The sequence below is a fragment of the Bombina bombina genome, chromosome 1 (assembly GCF_027579735.1).
Source record: "Bombina bombina isolate aBomBom1 chromosome 1, aBomBom1.pri, whole genome shotgun sequence".
In the NCBI taxonomy this organism is placed as follows: Eukaryota; Metazoa; Chordata; class Amphibia; order Anura; family Bombinatoridae; genus Bombina; species Bombina bombina.
The window spans coordinates 297,189,552-297,207,860 of NC_069499.1; positions in this window are offsets into that span (position 1 = coordinate 297,189,552).

Genomic DNA, 18,309 nt, shown 5'->3' on the forward strand with positions numbered 1-18,309 from the left:
CTCCAGATTAGTTTTTTGGAAGTTATTGACGGCCACATTAGAGAAGAGGAGGCAGCCTGTATCTCAGCAAGCTTTTCCTACACTTTGATACTAATAACTTGTAGTGGAATGTGTACGTTTTCAACAGAGCAACAATGAGAAAGTTTTGATTCCAAGTGATCACTTCACCCTCAGGAAGCCGGCTACGTCATGTGATGTCATCACCTGGAGCAGAGGCCTGTGGAAGTCACGGCAGCAAGTTCACGCGAAGGATCAGTGGGAGAGTGTGAGGCTATCGGCCTTAAAGGGACATAATACTCATATGCTAAATCACTTGGAACTGATGCAGTATAACTGTAAAAAGCTGACAGGAAAATATCACCTGATCATCTCTATGTAAAAAAGGAAGTTATTTTACCTCACAATCTCCTCAGCTCAGCAGAGTAAGTTCTGTGTAAAAAGTTATACTCAACTGTTGCCGAGCTGCAGGTAAAAAAAAATAAAAAATGAAGAAATGAACAGCAGCCAATCAGCATCAGCAGTGCTGAGGTCATGAACTCTTTTACTGTGATCTCATGAGATTTGACTTAACTCTCATGAGATTTCATTGTAAACTTCCTTTAAACTGAATAGGGAAATAACATGAGAGTGCACGAGGCTCAACCCCTAAGCTGTCCCAGGACAGACATACTGATATGCTGCTTAGAAATCCTTAGAAATGGGAAGTGGCTACTGAGAAACTTTTGAGGTAAAATATCTTTCTTTTTTACATAAAGATGTTCAGGGGATATTTTCTAGTCAGCTTTTTACAGCTATACTGCATCACTTTCAAGTGTTTAAACATTTGGGTATTATGGCCCTTTAAGCACAAGGTACCCACAGGAGCCTCCCTAGCCAGGTAAAGCCCAGGAAAAGGGTCTCCCTAAAGGTATAAGAAAATATATCCGTGAAGCAGGGGTAAAGTGATATTATTAGCTACGATATTGACTGGGCTACACTTTTGGGAATACAGTCAATTGGCTCCAGAAAAAACTTGTGTTCACATGGATTAAAGGGACACTGAACCCAATTTTTTTCTTTCATGAATCAGATAGAGAATGAAATTTTAAGCAACTTTCTAATATACTCCTATTATAAAATTTTCTTCATTCTCTTGGTATCTTTTTTTTTTTTTTTCCAAAGTAATTTTATTGAGGTTTGGTATGAAACAGTACAGACAAGGAATGCTTCAAAGAGCATAGAAGAGAAAAATAAAATTATTCCTAATGGTAAAAATATGCAATCATAACTGTTACATCACAGAACAACTCAAATATACAAAAGATGAACCTCACAATTTCTAATTCTTACATCTCTACAAACTCTAGTGTCACATTATACAAAATAAAAAAGCAAAGTCATTAATAGTGTACCAAGGTTAACAGCTCTAATGAAGGTCCTCTCAGTTCCTGGCACAAGGAGGGAAACCATGATTCTCTGATTGCAAAACAAAAAAAAAAAAGGGCCCAAGCCCTCTATTACCAAAGATCAAAGAGAACAATCTCTATGTGTCTGAAGGGGTATATTAGGTAATCTATTTCCTCGGGTGGAAGAATTCTAATAAATGTAGACCAATTGTTTTAAAAAAAAGAGTTATTTCTTGTTCAGAAGTTAAGTTGGTGTCTAACTGTTCTAAGATGCATTCGGCTAGATTTAGAGTTCTGCGGCCAAAGGGGTGCGTTAGCTACGCGTGTTTTTTCCCCCCGCACCTTTTAAATACCGCTGGTATTTAGAGTTCACAGAAGGACTGCGTTAGGCTCCAAAAAGGGAGCGTAGAGCATAATTTACCGCCAATGCAACTCTAAATACCAGCGGTGCTTACGGACGCGGCCAGCTTCAAAAACGTGCTCGTGCACGATTCCCCCATAGGAAACAATGGGGCCGTTTGAGCTGAAAAAAAAACCTAACACCTGCAAAAAAGCAGCGTTCAGCTCCTAACGCAGCCCCATTGTTTGCTATGGGAAAACACTTCCTAAGTCTGCACCTAACACCCTAACATGTACCCCGAGTCTAAACACCCCTAACCTTACACTTATTAACCCCTAATCTGCCGCCCCCGCTATCGCTGACCCCTGCATTTTATTATTAACCCCTAATCTGCCGCTCCGTACACCGCCGCAACCTACGTTATCCCTATGTACCCCTGATCTGCTGCCCCTAACACTGCCAACCCCTATATTATATTTATTAACCCCTAACCAACGTCGCCGCTACCTACCTACAATTATTAACCCCTAATCTGCCGACCGGACCTCACCGCTACTCTAATAAATGTATTAACCCCTAAAGCTAAATCTAACCCTAACACCCCCCTAAGTTAAATATAATTTTAATCTAACGAAATAAAATAAATCTTATTAAATAAATTATTCCTATTTAAAGCTAAATACTTACCTGTAAAATAAACCCTAATATAGCTACAATATAAATTATAATTATATTGTAGCTATTCTAGGATTAATATTTATTTTACAGGCAACTTTGTATTTATTTTAACCAGGTACAATAGCTATTAAATAGTTAATAACTATTTAATAGCTACCTAGTTAAAATAAATACAAAATTACCTGTAAAATAAATCCTAACCTAAGTTACAATTAAACTTAACACTACACTATCAATAAATTAATTACATACAAATACCTACAAATAAATACAATTAAATAAACTAACTAAGTTACAAAAAATAAAAAAATAATTTACAAACATTATAAAAATATTACAACAATTTTAAGCTAATTACACCTACTCTAAGTCCCCTAATAAAATAACAAAGCCCCCCAAAATAAAAAAATGCCCTACCCTATTCTAAAATAAAAATTGAAAAGCTCTTTTACCTTACCAGCCCTTAAAAGGGCCTTTTGCGGGGCATGCCCCAAAGAATTCTGCTCTTTTGCCTGTAAAAAAAAAATACAATACCCCCCCAACATTACAACCCACATACCCCTAATCTAACCCAAACCCCCCTTAAATAAACCTAACACTAAGCACCTGAAGATCTTCCTACCTTATCTTCACCACGCCGGGTATCACCGATCCGTCTAGAAGAGGGTCCATCTTCATCCCGCCGATGCGGAACATCCATCCTGGCCGACGACTTCCCGACGAATGATGGTTCCTTTAAAGGACGTCATCCAAGATGGCGTCCCTCGAATTCCGATTGGCTGATAGGATTCTATTAGCCAATCGGAATTAAGGTAGGAAAATTCTGATTGGCTGATGGAATCAGCCAATCAGATTCAAGTTTCAATTTTTATTTTAGAATAGGGTAGGGCATTTTTTTATTTTGGGGGGCTTTGTTATTTTATTAGGGGGCTTAGAGTAGGTGTAATTAGCTTAAAATTGTTGTAATATTTTTATAATGTTTGTAAATTATTTTTTTATTTTTTGTAACTTAGTTCTTTTTTATTTTTTGTACTTTAGTTAGTTTATTTAATTGTATTTATTTGTAGGTATTTGTATGTAATTAATTTATTGATAGTGTAGTGTTAGGTTTAATTGCAACTTAGGTTAGGATTTATTTTACAGGTAATTTTGTATTTATTTTAACTAGGTAGCTATTAAATAGTTATTAACTATTTAATAGCTATTGTACCTGGTTAAAATAAATACAAAGTTGCCTGTAAAATAAATATTAATCCTAAAATAGCTACAATATAATTATAATTTATATTGTAGCTATATTAGGGTTTATTTTACAGGTAAGTATTTAGCTTTAAATAGGAATAATTTATTTAGGGACCTCGGTTTAGGGGTACATAGGTAGTTTATGGGTGTTAGTGTACTTTAGAGCACAGTAGTTAAGAGCTTTATAAACCGGCGTTAGCCCAGAAAGCTCTTAACTCCTGGCTTTTCTCTGCGGCTGGAGTCTTGTCGTTAGATTTCTAACGCTCACTTCAGCCAAGACTCTAAATACCGGCGTTAGAAAGATCCCATTGAAAAGATAGGCTACTCAATTGGTGTAGGGGGATCTGCGGTATGGAAAAGTCGCAGCTGGAAAGTGAGCGTTAGACCCTTTCCTGACTGACTCTAAATACCAGCGGGCGGCCAAAACCAGCGTTAGGACCCCCTAACGCTGGTTTGACGGCTAACGCAGAACTCTAAATCTAGGCGAATTTTTAATTTCTGAGATACTAGGTACAGCGTTATCTCACCATTTGAAGAAAATTAAGCTTCTTGCTGCCAGAAATGTCATGTTCATGATCTTTTTATGTTCAGAGGACAAAATGCCATCTATGAAAAAAACGACCTCCGCCAGAGAGAGAGAGAACTGATATTTTTAAAACGTTAAAACGCCAGAACTCTATTTTCTGCCAGAACTGCTTTATTCGAGGGCAGGACCAAAGCATATGGATTAAATCTGCTGCCGGAAGTGCGCATTTAGAACATTTATTAAATTTAAAGTTGTGCCAGTTAAATCCTTTTAAAGGAGTATAGTAGGTTCTATAAAGCAGCTTAATATGAGATTCCCTCCAACTCGTGGATAAAGTGTATTTCTCTAATATAGTTATAGTTATAACCTGCACTGTGTTGATATTAAGCTCAAGAGACATAATATTCCATTTTTGTGCGTTGCTTGATAGATTAGTTTCGCCAGACTGACTAACCCTAAGATCATACCAGGTTGAGATAGAGATTAGATCATTACGAGCTAAAATGGGCCAGCTATCCAGCTTCCCCCACGACCAAGTCCAATCAAATTTTTTAGTAAGTGTGAGAAGATAATGTCTGGTTGGGAGGTATGCAAAAAAAATCTTTATTATTAAGGTTGAATTCCTATCTTAGATTATCAAAGGTTTTTATAGATTGGTAATCTTGTTCGATAAACTGGGTTAGAAAGGTTAAACCTGCTTTATGCCATTTTTGGAAAATTTGGGAGTGAATACCATCTTGGAATTCTGGATTACCCCGCAGGCCTTGAAATTTTGGAATGGATATGTTAATATCAAGTTTTTGACCCAGCTTTTTCCAAGCCCAAATTATAGTATATATAGAGCTGAACATTTTTACTTGCTTCGGGATTGCACTCACCGGGCAATGTATAAGAGCTACAGGGTAAAAAGGATAAAGTATATTTACTTCTAGATTATTATTCGTAAAGTAGTCCTTACTAACTATATCACAATGTGGGATAGAAAGACCAAGCAGTAGCTATTAAGATCTGGGAGGGCCAGTCCACCAAATCTTCTAGGAAGATAAAGTTTGTTAATAGAGATTTGTGGTCTTTTGCATCTCCAGATAAAATATCGGAGAGCAACATTCAGGCTCCTCCGGTCCTTAGTTTTAAGAATAACTGGAACATTTTGTAGAGCATAAAGAATTTTTGGGAGAAGAACCATTTCGAACAATGCTATGCTGATAGTGATAGTGGAAGATTTTGCCAGCTCCTCATATAATCTTTTATTTTAGTTAAGATCTGAGAAATATTGAGGCTATACCAGTCCTTTGGGTTTAACAATATATTAATTCCAAGATATTTAAATGAGGAGACAACAATTTTAAATGGTGTATCAGTTAAAGAGGAATTGTTCTTATTAAAGGGACATTATACACTCATTTTTTCTTTGCATAAATGTTTTGTAGATAATCTATTTATATAGCCCATAAAGTTTTTTTTTTTAATTAATATATAGTTTTGCTTATTTTTAAATAACATTGCTCTGATTTTCAGACTCCTAACCAAGCCCCAAAGTTTTATGTGAATACGCTCGACTACCTACTCCAGCTTGCTCCTGTTTGTGTAAAGGGTCTTTTCATATGCAAAAGAAGGGGGAGGGGGGGAGTGTCTTATTTGCCACTTGCAGTGGGCTTTCCAGCTACCTTTTCAACAGAGCCAAAGTGACAGCTTCTAAGTAAGTTTTTAAACAGTTTTATACTGGATTTTTATATCAGTATCTGTGCATATTATTCTTTATAGTAGTGTCTATTACATGCAGTTATATGAAAATTAGTGTATACTGTCCCTTTAAGCCATAGAAGCTCGGTTTTAGAGATGTTAATTTTATATCCCGAAAAAGTTCCAAAGAGCTCTATGAATTATAATAATTTTAGAATATTAATTCTAGTATTAGAGATATATACTAGTACAGTGTTTTTCAACCAGTGTGCCATGGCACACTAGTGTGCCGTGAGAGATCCTCAGGTGTGCCACGGCAGACTGACAACAGTTACATATTTTTTAAACTTTGCTTGTTTTTTACTCCCAGTGCAGGGGTAGTTTGTAGGAGGCATGGCATAACAGCACAATACATACAGTATGTGTGTGTTTGTGTGTATGTGTATATATATATATATATATATGCTGTATTAGGCTACAATGTGTGATTTTTTTTTAATTTTGGGATGGTGGTGTGCCACAGGATTTTTTAATGTAAAAAAGTGTGCCACGGCAAAAAAAGGTTAAAAATAACTGTACTAGTACATCATTTTCTTGGTATCTTTATTTGAAATGCAAGAATGTAAGTTTAGATGCCGGGCCATTTTTGGTGAACAACCTGGGTTGTTCTTGTTGATTGGTGGATAAATTCATCCACCAATAAAAAAGTGCTGTCCAGAGTCGGAACCAAAAAAGCTTAGATGCATTCTTTTTCAAATAAAGATAGCAAGAAAACGAAGAAAAATGATAATAGGAATAAATTAGAAAGTTGCTTAAAATTGCATGCTCTATCTGAATCACGAAAGAAAAAATTTGGGTTCAGTGTCCCTTTAAGTACATTTGAGTAAGCAGGTGCACCAAGGGTCTCCTCCGAGTGAGGTTTATTGTATTTCCTAAATAGCTGACACAGATTAAAAAGTAACAGAGTTCAAATGATGATATAAGCTAGGGTTAATGATATAAAAGTGTTCCTGCTATAAGTTAGGGTTAATAGTATAGTAAGATATGGATAATGGTATAAAATAACAAGTTGTATCAAACAGGAATATGCAGGTTTTGCATTAGGACGTCTATTTAACTATCTATCGTGAATTTATATTAGTGATGAAGTACAAACACATTATCCCCTGTCATGTTTTACTTCTGCTTTAGTGAAGGTCTCTGAAGGAATTACCTGCAACACCTGTACAATGCTGATTTCTTCTTGTATCTAGTGATCAGAAGGGTTTTTAGTCAGCTTCTCCTTTAAGGAATTTGATAAAACAAAACCTGGAGTTTGCAATATGAGGTTTTGCAATAAAATTCTAATTGATTGTAATGGAGCTTTACAGCCTTGTTTAACCCTTGGAGAGAGAGAGGGGAGAGAAAGAGGGGAGAGAGAGCGCAAAAGAGAGGGGGGAGAGAGAGCGCAAAAGAGAGGGGTGAGAGAGCACAAAAGAGAGGGGGAGAGAGAGCACTAAAGAGGGGGGGAGAGCGCAAAAGAGGGGGGAGAGCGCAAAAGAGGGGGGGAGAGCGCAAAAGAGGGGGGAGAGCGCAAAAGAGGGGGGGAGAGAGAGAGCACAAAAGAGGGGGGGAGAGAGAGAGCGCAAAAGAGTGGGGAGAGAGAGCGCAAAAGAGAGGGGGGAGAGAGAGAGCTCAAAAGAGAGGGGGAGAGAGAGAGCTCAAAAGAGAGGGGGAGAGAGCGCAAAAGAGAAGGGGAGAGAGAGAGAGGAGAGAGGGGGGAGAGAGAGAGAGAGAGAGGGAGAGCGAGAGGGGAGAGAGGGAGAGCGCAAAAGAGATGGGAGAGAGAGAGCGCAAAAAAGAGAGGGGGGAAAGAGAGCGCAAAAGAGAGGGGTGAGAGAGCACAAAAGAGAGGGGGAGAGAGTGCGCAAAAGAGGGGGGAGAGAGAGCGCAAAAGAGGGGGGAGAGTGTACAAAAGAGGGTGGAGAGAGAGAGGGCAAAAGAGTGTGGAGAGAGAGCGCAAAAGAGAGGGGAGAGAGAGAGTGCAAAAGAGAGGGGGGAGAGAGAGAGCTCAAAAGAGAGGGGGAGAGAGAGAGCTCAAAAGAGAGGGGGAGGGGCCGCTGTACCCTGCAAAAAATGGCCCGTGTGAACGACTTTAGGACTAGTTAAACAATAAATGACATTTAATACAACTTATTTTGCAAGAAATCAGCAGCTTTGGGCGATCAGGAACCTGCTTTGTCCAAACACTAACCCCTCACTGGGGACAGCAGAGAAGGAAATCAGACACAGCACAATAATTGCCAGAGTGCAGAGGAATAGATTCCTTATTTCTTCTCACCTTCCATGATACTGGTGACCCCTTGGTGTTGTCAGCTGCATACATGTCTCCTCCTGCCTGCGAAGCAACTCCTTTCCCGCTAAGCAGGAAATGTTTCAGAGCGTTGGTATGGTAACCCGCGGCAACACTGATTTAAAACTGTCAGGAGGAGTAGGAAGCAGATGAAGGAGGGGGGCCGCGAGGGGGGGTGGCAAAACATTTTTGAAAAAAAAAGTTTAAAAAAAGAAAAAAAAAATGTGCTGAAGCGCACGGTCGTGACTACGAATGCTGCATCACCAGTAGTTCTGCCCCTGTGTGTGGAAGTATATCTGTGGATAAATGGGTGACGCAACTGCGCTTGCTCGCGAAAAGGCTGTACTTTTCATGATGCTGAAGGCATGATAAAGGGTCGTATTCTAATTGGCAGTAAAAAATGTTGCAGGAGGAAGATTTAAATCTTAAGAAAGCCATCAGGATTGGTAGAGCATACTGTCAGGACAATTGTCCAGTAAAATTCACCATTTTGATATTGTATTAATATGTAGATATTAGCTAGTGCTGCTTGTCAGTATATAATTGCTTACTGTGAAGTGTTTGTACTTTATAAAAATAATCCATGTTTAGTTACTATGATATTCAAGGTCCCCAACATAGCTGCATGATTCCTATCATTATATTATTGGTATAAATATCCACAAATATCCCCATGTTTTTCATACATGGTTCCAGTAAGTCTCTTTTTCTATAAACGTTAGTGGGGTTCAACCTTGGTTAACAGTCAAATGGAGATACTGACTTGTTTTTCAGAATATATTTACAAAATATATATTTGTCTATTATAGCTTAGTGACGAGTGCCATCTTCCGAGGGAAAAATATTCTGACTGCTAAATCTTAGCTCATTAACAAACATGTTAATTAATCTGTAGTGTTAGTCAATCATTTATGTGAACCTAACCTTATCAGTTGGGGTGGGGTTAAAAGTTTTCCATAAAATACACACTCACCCACAAGAGGGGAGAAGGGGACACAAGCAGATGGCACAAGGGGCCATACTGAGCATGCATGATGACCACACTCTATCTAGAGGAGATGTGAGGCTAAGCTGACCAGATAGACAAGTCAGGATAATGGCAAGAGAGGGTCCAGGGGTGACCTAAGAGGGTCTATTAACACTGAACCCCAGTGAAGGATCCCACCATGTTGATAAGTATGAAACAAACCTATATGAAACAGTTTTGTTAATATGGTTTATGTTCTTTTCATTTATATTCAAAGTTTTATTATTGAATCAGGTGAGTTAATCAATTCTGGTTTGCCCTTTATAGTCCCAAATGTTTTTGTTAGGTGATTCCTGTTAACCTGGTCTTATCTGTCGACAATAACACTGGGTCAATCAGGAATCTGATAATATAATTTTCTTATGGTTTGCCAGGATTATTAGTTTACCTGATTCTTGCCAGCTATGCTGAAAATTTAAATAACAAACATTTCTGTTTCTCTGTTATACACGCAAGCTACTGCAAATAAAAACATTTAGTCATTGTTTTCATTAGTTTTAACCTGATAATCATTAAATCATTTTGATGATGTAAGCTTATTGATTTGCTTTATTCAAATATTGCTTATTATTTCCAATAATTCTTTTAATAAACTAAGGCCTAGATTTAGAGTTTTGTCGGTAAAAACCCGGGTAGCTAACGCTGCTTTTTTTGCCAACGCACCCTTCCAACAACGCTGGTATTTAGAGTTGTCTGAGTGGCTGCGTTAGGCTCAAAAAAGGGTGCGTTGAGCCTAACTTAGCTCCACTTCAACCCTCAATACCAGCGTTGCTTACGGTAGCGGTAAGCTGGCAAAACATGCTTGTGCACAATATCCCCATAGGAAACAATGGGGCATTTTGGGCTGAAAAAAAACCTAACACCTGCAAAAAAGCAGCGTTCAGCTCCTAACGCAGCCCCATTGTTTCCTAGGGGGAAACACTCTCTAAGTCTGCACCCAACACCCTAACATGAACCCCGAGTCTAAACACCCCTAACTTTACACTTATTAACCCCTAATCTGCCGACCCCGCTATCGCTGACACCTGCATTATATTATTAACCCCTAATCTGCCGCTCCGGACACCGCCGCCACCTACATTATCCCTATGAACCCCTAATCTGCTGCCCCTAACAACGCCAACCCCTATATTATATTTATTAACCCCTAATCTTCCCCCCCAACGTCACCGCTACCTAACTACACTTATTAACCCCTAATCTGCCGACCGGACCTCGCCGCCACTATAATAAATGTATTAACCCCTAAACCACCGCACTCCCGCCTCGCAAACACTATAATAAATAGTATTAACCCCTAATCTGCCCTCCCTAACATCGCCGCCACCTACCTACAATTATTAACCCCTAATCTCCCGTCCGCACCGTCGCCGCTGCTATAATAAAGTTATTAACCCCTAAACCTAACTATAACCCTAACCCTAACACCCCCCTAACATAAATATAATTTAAATTAAACGAAAAAATATTCCTAAAATTAACTAAATTAATCCTATTTAAAACTAAATACTTACCTATCAAATAAACCCTAATATAGCTACAATATAACTAATAATTACATTGTAGCTATTTTAGGAATTATATTTATTTTACAGGCAACTTTGTATTTATTTTAACTAGGTACAATATCTATTAAATAGTTAATAACTATTTAATAACTACCTAGTTAAAATAACTACAAAATTACCTGTAAAATAAATCCTAACCTAAGTTACAAATACACCTAACACTACACTATCATTAAATTAATTAAATAAATTACCTACAATTACCTAAAATAAACTATTCTATAATACAAAAACAAACATTAAATTACAAAAAATAAAAAAGAATTACAAGCAGTTTAAACTAATTACACCTAATCTAAGCCCCCTAATAAAATAAAAAAGCCCCCCAAAATAAAAAATTCCCTACCCTATTCTAAAATACAAAAGTAATCAGCTCTTTTACCAGCCCTTAAAAGGGCTTTTTGCGGGGCATTGCCCCAAAGTAATCAGCTCTTTCACCTGAAAATAAAAATACAATACCCTCCTGCGCAGAGGAGGTCCTACATCCGGTAGAAGTCTTCATCCAAGCGGGGCAAGAAGAGGTCCTCCATCCGGTAGAAGTGTTCATCCAGGCGGCGTCTTCAATCTTCATCCATCCGGAGCGGAGCCATCTTCAAAGGAGCCGACGCGGAGCCATCCTCTTCTACCGACGGACTAACGACGAATGAAGGTTCCTTTAAGGGACGTCATCCAAGATGGTGTCCCTTCAATTCCGATTGGCTGATAGAATTCTATCAGCCAATCGGAATGAACTTCAATCTGATTTGCTGATTGCATCAACCAATCAGATTTTTTTCTACCTTAGAATTCTATCAGCCAATCGAAATTAAGGTAGAAAAAAATCTGATTGGTTGATGCAATCAGCAAATCAGATTGAAGTTCATTACGATTGGCTGATAGAATTCTATCAGCCAATCGGAATTGAAGGGACGGCATCTTGGATGATGTCCCTTAAAGGAACCTTCATTCGTCGTTAGTCCGTCAGAAGAAGAGGATGGCTCCGCGTCGGCTCATTTGAAGATGGCTCCACTCCGGATGGATGAAGATTGAAGACGCCGCCTGGATGAACACTTCTACCGGATGGAGGACCTCTTCTTGCCCCGCTTGGATGAAGACTTCTACCGGATGAAGGACCTACTCTGCGCACCTTGGATGAAGAATTCGGCTCAGCTGAGTGAAGACGACTCAAGGTAGGATGATCTTCAGGGGGTTAGCGATAGGTTTATTTAAGGGGGGTTTGGGTGGGTTAGAGTAGGGGTATGTGGGTGGTGGGTTGTAATGTTGGGGGGTATTGTATTTTTATTTTCAGGTAAAAGAGCTGATTACTTTGGGGCAATGCCCCGCAAAAAGCCCTTTTAAGGGCTGGTAAAAGAGCTGATTACTTTTGTATTTTAGAATAGGGTAGGGAATTTTTTATTTTGGGGGGCTTTTTTATTTTATTAGGGGCTTAGATTAGGTGTAATTAGTTTAAACTGCTTGTAATTCTTTTTTATTTTTTGTAATTTAGTGGGGGGGGGGTTGTATTATAGAATAGTTTATTTTATTGTATTTTAGGTAATTTATTTAATTAATTTAATGATAGTGTAGTGTTAGGTGTATTTGTAACTTAGGTTAGGATTTATTTTACAGGTAATTTTGTAGCTATTTTTACTAGGTAGCTATTAAATAGTTATTAACTATTTAATAGCTATTGTACCTAGTTAAAATAAATACAAAGTTGCCTGTAAAATAAATAGAAATCCTAAAATAGTAAGTATTTAGTTTTAAATAGGATTAATTTAGTTAATTTTAGGAATATTTTTTCGTTTAATTTAAATTATATTTATGTTAGTGGGTGTTAGGGTTAGAGTTAGGTTTAGGGGTTAATAACTTTATTATAGTATAGACGGTGCCGGCAGGAGATTAGGGGTTAATAATTGTAGGTAGGTGGCGGCGATGTTAGGGAGGGCAGATTAGGGGTTAATACTATTTATTATAGTGCTTGCGAGGCGGGAGTGCGGCGGTTTAGGAGTTAATACATTTATTATAGTGGTGGCGAGGTCCGGTCGGCAGATTAGGGGTTAATAAGTGTAGTTAGGTAGCAGCGACGTTGGGGGGGGCAGATTAGGGGTTAATAAATATAATATAGGGGTCGGCGATGTTAGGGGCAGCAGATTAGGGGTTCATAGGGATAATGTAGGTGGCGGCGGTGTCCGGTCGGCAGATTAGGGGTTCAAAATTTTTTATTAGAGTGGCGGCGATGTGGGGGGGGGCTTGGTTTAGGGGTACATAGGTAGTTTATGGGTGTTAGTGTACTTTAGAGCACAGTAGTTAAGAGCTTTATATTCCGGCGTTAGCCCGTAAAGCTCTTAACTACTGACTTTTTTTGGCGTTAGGAGCCTTGTCGGTAGAGGGTCTACCGCTCACTTCTCCCAAGACTCCAAATACCGGCGTTAGGCAGATACCATTGAAAAGATAGGATACGCAATTGGCGTAAGGGGATCTGCGGTAGCCTGGAATCGCGGTAGGGAAGTGAGCGTTAGACCCTTTCCTGGCTGACTCTAAATACCAGCGGGCGGTAAAAAGCAGCGTTAGGACGCCAAACTCTAAATCTAGGCGTAAGTTTGTTTATTGAGCTGGTCTCCGTTTAATTAATAGACAAATCAGAACTAAAAGGATTCAGGTTTTATATGTATTATCCTTTGCAAATGATATAATTCAGAGTGTTATTAAATTGCACACATTGCCCCTGCAAAGTTGGTAACCGCTATTATATATATATATTGAGTTACATTATCAGATTGATATAGAGATTCCATAATATTTATTGTATCTAAACACATAAAACACTTTGCGGGTACACTACTGAAATAATAATATTTATAATAATAATAAGGATAATATTCACAACATTGTATTTGGAGGCACAGCGGAGAGTTCAAAGGCTCTATTAATTATCTTTTTTTTGTTGTTGAAATAATTAGCATTTATCAGGTTTAAGTGTACATTTTATCTTTTTAAGCAGTAAACAGTGTTTCTCTTTTAAGTAAAAATGAAACTTTGAGCTTGCTTTGCTGTCCTTGAGAAGAACGATAAAGATTGTGAATGTTTTGGTTTTCAAAAACGTTCTCTCTTGTGTTTGGCTTTGTTGCAGAGAGAAAGATTTGTACTTTACATTTAAAGCAGCAGTACTGGTGTTCTATGTTATAAAAAATGATAACTATAAATTGCTAACTACAAGTATTTATATTATATTCTGTTACAGAATCTAACTTAAAACTTATACCTTTATTTCAGTTGAAGTCTGCTGTCAAACTGAATCTCACAGATATTACAGAACTCTTTGTTATTTAAAATAACCCTCTCAGAGTTCAATAAATACATGAAATATAATTTAATGGATTGATTCAAGTAACACTTTAACATATATATAACTTATATAAGTTGTATTGCCGCTTAACAGCTAAGCCGTGGTCTATAATAAGTGTCTACAAATAAACACCCCTATTAAGGCAATAGGGGACTGCAAACAAGGGATGTAAGATTTATCTGATTCTAATTAATTTACATAACTTGCTAATTTACCTGATTATAGTTTTGCTCTAACAAAACTGATGTATTTTACAGTGACAAAACTGGATGGGACTTTATTTCTTAATAATACAATTTTGTAGGGAACTGTGTTTCTACTACAGAAAATAAAATGTTCCCTATTTGTTTAACAGAACAAATATGTTCTCATGAGACTAATAAGCCTTCATATCCTGAATTAAGGGTAACATGAAATTGCAGGCTGCAAGAAGAGATCTTCATTCCTCAGTCACACAGAGAAAGCAAATGTCCTGTCTAGAACGGATGACGACATAAGGTAGTACCGGATTTTCAAATCATTACAGTATTAATCATACTGTGGTTTTTCTATACTTTAGTTGGGTGACAAACCTAGAGAGGGAAGTAGTTTTTTCTTTCCCTCCACATAAAAAGGTTATTAAACTAAGACTGCAATACATCTATAGCCCTAGCTAAATAACTAGGCCTTTTTTAATAATAATGTTACTGGGGAAAAATGCATTCCATATAATGTACCTTTAGGGGAAGGGAACCTTAATAGAACTGCAATAAACTCAAAGCAAGAAAGTAAGTTTAAGACAGCTAATCCGGGCTTTGATAAGAGGTGTTCCTGGAAGAGTATATAAGGAGGTAAGCTTCTCCAAAGGCACAAAGGTACTTTACCAGTAAAAACCCACCTAGGTATTAATAGGGTGAGAAAGGTACAATGTAGGCTTGAAATGCCGTACCTAAAGTTTCCTCAGGGTTGCAGAGTCCCCTTTAGAAGGAATACCCTGCCTAAAGTTAATAGGGTGTATATGGTTTAAAAGTCTAAAAGTGCAAAACTGAAAAGGGTCCCTAGAATAGGGTGCACCTGTTAAAAGAAGCTAATAAAGTTAAGACATAGCCGATAACATAAATCCTCCTGATCTTTAGGAACTTAAATTAGTTCAGGGTCAAACATGACTCTAGGCTGTCTTGTTTACTAGGCCAAAGTAAATAGGCAATCAAACTGAAGGTAACTATGAAGCTGTTGATAAGTCTGAAACTAAAACTTGCTTAAATTACTTGCTCAATTAAACCAATGGATGAAATGTTTTTTTAACAAATAGTCTGAATATTATACTTTAATAGTTTCACTGCTCAGAAATAACTAGAGGGATGATTATTGATACTAATCACCTGTTTAGTAATTTATTACAAATTAATATGACAATAAACAAGTAGGTATAGTTAATATACCCCTGTATCTATATAACTGCAAATGGATATGATATCCTAATCAATGATTATTTTACTATTTTACAAATATATGCTAAAGTACTATGGAATGACACAAAACTGCTTATTAACCAAGGATGATTTGTTTTATTTTTATTCCAGGTATCAACTTATTCTTGCTGACAAAAGAGTGACATATATGACAATATCATACTTAATATGTGAAAACTTTATCCAAGTGAAGCATTAATATGATGTAATGACAAAATGTTGCATTTTTAATATACCTTTTTTTTAGGTCTCACATCTCATAGCAAGTAGAGATGTGATGTGACATTACGTTATAGAAATATACTTAAATGTGCTATTTCTTATGTTATAGGAGTCGAGCTTAAAGGGGCAGTTTACTCAAAAATGTTCTCCCCTTTAATTTGTTCCCAATGATCCACTTTACCTGCTGGAGTGTAGTAAATTGTTTACAAGTATTTCCATTAACCTTATATTGGCATTTTAATTAGTTTGTTTATTTAGCCTATGGTATCCCCACCAATTCTAAAAGTTTTTGGCCTCGAGGCCAAGCTGTGCTAACACAGCCAGTAGAAGAAATTACACTCCAAGTGGGTTATAGAAGAGATAAGGTAATAAAATGTTAATTTTCCATTGTTCTCTCCAAGTACTGGTGATTAGTTTATGGACAAATATAAGATAAAGAAGCAGGTATATATACACAATGTGATAAAGTAATGTGATCTGATTATACCTAGAAGCTCAACCCATTTTATTAGGTTGTGGCTTCAAAACACAAAACCAGCTAATTCATATACGCAAATAAGCCTTAAAAAAGCAAATCTCATACATTTTATACTCTGCAGCGGGTACAAAAAGTAATTGGAAACACATTAAGGAAAAAACTATTTTATAGTATACTGTCCCTTTAAACTGACAGATGCTTGATCCAAGGAGAGATGACCATTAAAGGGACCACCATGTTCTGGGCCATCCTCAAACTGTGCAAAGTGTTCCTCATGGCGCCATGATGTCTATCAAATAATTGATCCACGAGATGGAAGCCTGATACAGGCACAACCATGATGTTTAATCAATCAAAAACTAGCACAATAACTCGTGATACAGTTGCTGCACGCATTCTCCTGGGCCACATACATACACAAAAATAAAGTTGTTCTGAAACAATCTGGTGGTTTAATCCTGACAGTAACCACACACTATACAATAACTTGGTTTATGTTGATGCCTGGAGAAATAAACTGCAAACTTAACACTTTATTTTGTTTCTTGAAGAGGCAGCATTGCAACCATTAAAGGGACATAGACTGTATACACAAATGGGCATTGCTTTACTGACTTTTGATATTCTTCCACACCAATAAATGGCAAAATATTTGTTGAATTTTCCCCCGTTCAAGTACTAAATCCCTGTGACCTGATAACAGGACATTTATCGAGATCACCTTGTCTCACTTATTCCTGACAGGTCATCTCGAGAGGGGGGGATTATGTCTGGACAATTGTCCAGTAAAATTCACCATTTTGATATTGCATATTAGTCATATATGTCTGTGCTATATAATATAGGGGTAAAATTGGTCATATGTATTTACTTATAGATTCAGGTACACATACACATATATATTATTTTCAGTATTAATATGTAGATATTAGCTACTGCTGCTTGTCAGTATATAATTGCTTACTGTGAAGTGTTTGTACTTTATAAAAATAATCCATGTTTAGTTACTATGATATTCAAGGTCCCCAACATAGCTGCATGATTCCTATCATTATATTATTGGTATAAATATCCACAAATATCCCCATGTTTTTCATACATGGTTCCAGCAAGTCTCTTTTTCTATAAACATTAGTGGGGTTCAACCTTGGTTAACGGTCAAATGGAGATACTGACTTGTTTTTCAGAATATATTTACAAAATACATATTTGTCTATTATAGCTTAGTGACGAGTGCCATCTTCCAAGGGAAAAATATTCTGACTGCTAAATCTTAGCTCATTAACAAACATGTTAATTAATCTGTAGTGTTAGTCAATCATTTATGTGAACCTAGCCTTATCAGTTAGGGTGGGGTTAAAAGTTTTCCATAAAATACACACTCACCCACTAGAGGGGAGAAGGGGACACAAGCAGACGGCACAAGGGGCCAAAATGAGCATGCATGATGATCACACTCTATCCAGAGGAGATGGGAGGCTAAGCTGACCAGATAGACAAGTCAGGATAATGGCAAGAGAGGGTCCAGGGGTGACCTAAGAGGGTCTATTTACACTGAACCCCATTGAAGGATCCCACCATGTTGATAAGTATGAAACAAACCCACATGAAACAGTTTTGCTAATATGGTTTATGTTCTTTACATTTATATTCAAAGTTTTATTATTGAATCAGGTGAGTTAATCAATTCTGGTTTGCCCTTTATAGTCCCAAATGTTTTTGTTAGGTAATTCCTGTTAACCTGGTTTTATCTGTTGACAATAACACTGGGTCAATCAGAAATCTGGTAATAAAATAATTTTCTTATGGTTTGCCAATTTTATTAGTTTACCTGATTCTTGACAGCTATGCTGAGAATTTAAATAACAAACATTTCTGTTTCTCCATTATACACGCAAGCTACTGCAAATAAAATCATTTAGTCATTGTTTTCATTAGTTTTAACCTGATAATCATTAAATCATTGTGATGATGTATGCTTATTGATTTGCTTTATTCAAAAATTGCTTATTATTTCCAATAATTGTTTTAATAAACTAAGTTGGTTTA